The following is a 5,902-nucleotide window of genomic DNA, read 5'->3' as shown; positions in this document are numbered from 1 at the left end:
CAGCGCTGAATCCTAAAGAGGAATAAGAGACCAAGTTTCCACCCCCTCTTCCGCTTTATTTGTTATTCATCCAGAGGGACAGACCATAAAGAACAAGCATGGGGCATTTCTTTGGTTTCATTTGCAGTCTTTCTTTGAGACAAAAAGTCCTTCACAAAGTAAGCCATGGCTTCTATAAAATTTATCATTGATTTGTTCATTTTATAAATATTTGCCAAGTCACCCTTTCAAGGGTGGGGCATTCAGTAGCAAAGGAGGCAAACAAAGACCGTGTCCTCATGGAGCCTGCAGGCTTGTGACGGAGACAGGTGAAAACAATTACGTTAGGGCACCAGACCGCTGTCAGAGAGCTCCCAGCATTCCCCAGTGGTCATTAAGCTCTAGATGGTATGACGTCATGGTGTCTCCCCGTCGACTCTCTGGACACCAAGAGTGACTCAGGCCGGTATAACTCACAAACACTGTGAGTGACACGCCCTAGATCTTACAGCCCAGAGGAGCAGTGTCTGGAGGGGAATCCTCCTTCTAAACTGCTAATGGGATTTAAACAGGTCTGGCCATTATGGCCGGTGTCTGAGATACCACAGCACCGTATAATCTCCTTTATGAAAGTGAAAGTGAAGTCGCTCAGTCACCTCCAACTCTGCGACCCCATGGACTGTAGCCTACCAGGCTCCTCCCTCCATGGGATTCTCCAAGCAAGAGAACTGGAGTAGGTTGCCATTTCCTTCTCCAGGGGATCTTCCCAACCCAGGGATTGAACCTGGGTCTCTCACATTCCAGGTAGACGCTTTAACCTCTGAGCCACCAGGGAAGCCCAATCTCCTTTATAGAGGGTCTGAATTTCACTCACCTTATTTTCCAGAGTGTCTAGCAAAGCCTGTGACTAATTAACAACAACAAAAAAATTGTGTTTCAATTATAGAACAGCTTTAGTAAAGTGGAATGATAACTAGACTTAGATGAGAACCAGATGAGATTAGACGAGAACGAGAGTGATACAAAGGGTACCCACTTCAATGAGGTCCATCAAACTGGGGACCCCTCACCATCTTACTCTCCCCTTCTCTCTAGCATGAACTCATCTCATCACTGGTCATATTTTGATCTTCCCACCTCTCTTTGCTACTTTGCAAAGAATTTACAAACCAATAGAGAGGAATTGCTTCCGTTTCTTGCAGTTCAGAGCAACCCACACTTCACTCTGTCCATCTTTCCCCTCTGACTATGCCAGAGCACCCTCATCTCTAAGTGCCATCTTCCATAGCTGCCTTCTCAGGATCTGATGCAGTGGCTAGCTCATTCTCTAGCACCTTCACCTTCTGTTAGAACCATCCCACCAGCCTTTAAGCATGTTTGTGTCTTTCTTCTCTTCCCATGATGTACTTGAAGTTCTTCATACCTACTCTCCTCATATCCTTGCATCTCCCCTACCTCCAACCAAACTTTAACAGCGCCACTTTGCTCACCTCCCCTACAATCTTCAACTTTCTAACTCTAAACAAGACTCTGTGGATGCTTATTTTCGGTGGTTCTTGCCAGCATTTGACATTTGACACTGCAGTGGACACCAATTTGACATTACACATACCCTTTTCTGTTATTTGTGAGACTACATTTTTTCCTCTTAAGTTTTCCCCAACCCTCTAACTGACTCATCAGAACTGACTCATTGGAAAAGACCCTGATGGAAAGACTGAAGGCGGAAGGAGAAGGGGACGACAGAGGATGAGATGGTTGGATGGCATCAATGACTCAATGGACATGAGTTTGAGTAAGCTCCGGGTTTGGTGATGGACAGGGAAGCCTGGCGTGCTGCAGTCCATGGGGTCACAAAGAGTCAGACACAACTGAGTGGCTGAACTGACTGACTGACTGAACCCTCTAACTGGGTTACTTTGCTCCTGTTTGTAGCACTTATCATCTAGTTGCTGCTGCTGCTGCTGCTGCTGCTAAGCCGCTTCAGTCGTGACCGACTCTGTGTGACCCCATAGACGGCAGCCCACCAGGCTCCCCCGTCCCTGGGATTCTCCAGGCAAGAACACTGGAGTAGGTTGCCATTTCCTTCTCCAATGCATGAAAGTGAAAAGTGAAAGTGAAGTCGCTCAGTTGTGTCCGACCCTCAGCGACCCCATGGAGCCTACCAGGCTCCTCCGTCCATGGGATTGTCCAGGCAAGAGTACTGAGCTCAATTTATTTCTCCTTTGTAGCACTTGTGCAATTATAATTATGTAGCTATGTGTGTATTTTAGTTTATCATCAATCTCAAACAATGAGCTTCAGAAGATCAAGAACAACATATGTTTTGCTCAATTGCCTATACCTAGGACAGCCGACTCACTGGGAAAGACCTGGATGCTGGGAAAGATTGAAGGCAAAAGGAGAGTAGGCCAGCAGAGAATGAGACGGTTGGATGGCATCACCAACTCAATGGACATGAACTTGAGCAAACTCCAGGAGATATCAAGGGACAGGGAGGCCTGGCAAGCTGCAGTCCATGATGAGGTTGCAAAGAGTCAGACACGACTTAGCAACTGAACAACAGGACATAATACGTGGCCCATACTAAGCACTCAGTAAATATTTTTTCATGATAGAATAAAATTCTTGTTTCCCTCCTGGCCGACATTCCCCATATTTAATCGAGCATTAACTCCTCTGGATCCTTTCTCCGAAATCTCACTCAAGTCTGTGCACTTTTCTCCATCTCCACTGCTAGAGTCTGGTCCATGCGGCTGCCCTCTCGCACCCAGGTCACTGCAGCTGGCTGCTGGCCTCCACACGGCTTCTCTTGCCCTTTTTCCGAGGCATTCTCTCCTTACGGCCTGAGTGATTAAAGGCCCCACTTCTGGTAAATTTCTTCAGTAATCTCTAACTATTGGGGTGAAACCCAAATATATGTGGGGAGCATGCCTTCCACAATCTGGCCTCTGTCTTCCCTCCAGCAGCATCCTCGTTGGTCACCACCACCCCCATCCCACTGGCTTCCAGAGCCTTCAGCTCCCCTTCCTGTCACCCTTAGGCCTTCACAGATGTGGCTCTGAGACCTGGAGTCCTCTTCTCCTGCCCAGAGGACACTTGACTACTTCTTTCACACTTGGAGTTCTGCATGTAATGTCTATTTTCTGGGCCAGACCATGAGCTTCATGAAAACACAGATGCTGTTCAATTCCTTCTTCCCGCAGCTTAGCTGGCCCTCAACAAACATTTATTGCATGGATGAAGGAAGCAAGAACATAGACTTACAAGAACGTTGTCCAGCTTTTAGTCCTGCCTTTTTCGTATCTTACTAATTTTAACATAATTATAGAAATCATGTAGTTGAACATTTTTTTTCTCTTATTTTCAGAAAGGGGATAATAGCATTTGCAAAGAGTCCTAATAAAGATTAAAGAAGGCAACATAAAAAATGAAGAAAAAAAAAGGATTGGTAACACTGATGGTAGCAGACATGTCAAGAATTGTATGTATTTTGGGAGAAAGAAAGTGTAAGAGACATATATTGGATTTATGAGCAGGATGGACTTTTGGAGACACACAGAAAACTTTGCCTAATCTACAGATGAGGAAACTGAAAGTCAGCTAACCTTCAAGTGTCCTGAGTACAGGTGAACTCAAAACATGGTCTCCTGACTTCAGTCTACCATGAGCAACCGGAAGTCCAGCTGTAAGAAAGCTAGCTGGTCACTAGTCTAGAGGAGACCTTGGGGTCCTATAGAACTCACAGCTCCACCTGGACTCACCCTACCCTGTCTGATCTAAGCTGAGAGAGGAAACCCACCACCCCCAATGCCGGCTGTCTGGCTGAGACATTGCACGTGCATAGACACTCACATAAGCACACACATGCACGCACACACACACACATACAAAACACTAAACCACCCTTGCAGATTCTATGGGGACAGCTTGACATAACCAAACGAGCATGTCCCTAGCCACCCTGCAGCTGTCGCATGTGACAAGCTCCTGGTCCTTCACACAGATACTATCTCTATGGGCTAAGGGGCCATGTCTAACACACGCATACTGTGTACAAGGGCTTTTATGTCCTTTTCCAGTTAATTGACACAGTGTGTGATTTGCCCCCAACACTCAGCCTAAGTACAGAATAGTATAATCACTATAGATGATCCTGCAGTGACGTGACCCTCTTCTCCCAGCCACATGTTAAATAATATACTTGCTCACCGTAAACACTTTCTGAAACTTGGCTCCTACCTGCCTAAGGAGACCCTGTGATTAAAGCTGTAGTCTCGCCTCCCTGACATGTGTATTGTCCCGGTCCTATACCCATACACAGGATTCCCTGGTGGCTCCGGGGTAAAGAATCTGCCTGCCAATGCAGGAGATGTGGGTTCGATCCCTGGGTGGGGAAGATTGCCTGGACAAGCCATTCCAGTATTCTTGCCTGGGAAATCCCATGGAGAGAGGAGCCTGGTGAGCTACAGTCCATGGTACTGCAAAAGAGTCTTCGCGACTAAACAACAACAGACAGGCCCAAACACTGGCATGTCCTTAAACAAGCAGCCTCTAAATACATAAGTGTATTTCTGCTACATTCAGGTTGTTATCTACAGACAGTAAGTGCTGCATGGACATCTTCCGTTCCACCCTAGTCACATAGTGCATGTCTGTCTCCCACTGACACTATTCTTAACACCATCTTTACCCCTTTGGCATTACTGGTGGTCACCGGCTCAGCCCTCATATGCCTATTCTTCGTCCTGTGCTATAATCCTATGGGAATCAGGCATTACAAACCAGGAATGTGACAGAGCTAAAGGAGATCTGTAAAACGCAGTTTTACTCACATAAAGGCATCAAGAGAGATTTTTTTGCACTTCCCATTATCTTAGTGCCACCGCCTCATCGCTTTCTGCACTGGGGGTGAATGATCATTTTTATCCGAGTACAGGCAAAGACAGAACACGGCACGGGTGACCTGGTCTTCCTCCAGGCCAAGGTCATCTTTGCATCTGCTGCCCCTGTTCACACGTGACTTCTTTCAGGACAAAACTCCAAGTCACTCCAATGACAGTGTGTGACAGAACTCAATGCCCCCCCACCATAAAGCCCCCAATACCTTAGCTCTGGCCTATTTCAACTCACCAGATGTGAATTCGTATTTCAAAGATACCCCTCCTCCTCACCTGCACCCCTCATCACACTACGGCTTCTTCAGTCCAATGCCAAGTGCCAAGCGTACTTCTGAAGTGGATTTTGCAGCAGTGTTAGTTTCAAATATCCTGACTTACACCACAAATCACTGAAGTACTCTAGCGATTACAATACTTCTGCATATACACTGTGTCATCTATATTCTATTTTAGGAAAATACCCACCAAATCAAAAGACACATTCTCATTTTGCTTTCAAAAATAAGACCCATAGATGGATGCCTTTATTCATTGTTTGACATTACTGCCCTCGATGCTACATCAAAATAAGAGTAGCTTTCTGGACCACTAACTGCTAAGATCTGTGTTCTACATATTTGAGGAAAGCCCCACCATCCAAGTGAAAGCTGTAATAAACACCTCTATCTATTCCCTAATGCCTGAAAACACCACATCATTCAGTGCTTTGTAGCCCCAATGGGCTTACACAGACCATCATTAGTGACAATGCTAACACAGAGCCCACAGACCCACCAGTGGCCTTGGTGCCATCCACACAGAAGTGTGAGTGACCTGTTTGTGTCCTTAACCTAGACCCTGACGGTCACCTTGTTGACACTGTACGTGACCAGCTCCAGTTCACTCCACAGACATGGTGAGTGACTCAGCCCTGTCTGCACCAGATGCTGTAAATCATCTGCTTGGGTCTACACCACTTGAGTAACCCCGATCCCGTCCTTGTCCACACCACAGTGTGACTGACCGCTCCAGACACCACGAAT

Source organism: Budorcas taxicolor, chromosome 4 (genome assembly GCF_023091745.1).
Source record: "Budorcas taxicolor isolate Tak-1 chromosome 4, Takin1.1, whole genome shotgun sequence".
NCBI classification, from domain to species: Eukaryota; Metazoa; Chordata; class Mammalia; order Artiodactyla; family Bovidae; genus Budorcas; species Budorcas taxicolor.
The sequence above is the reverse complement of the archived record's forward strand: the minus strand, read 5'-3'. Positions refer to the sequence as shown.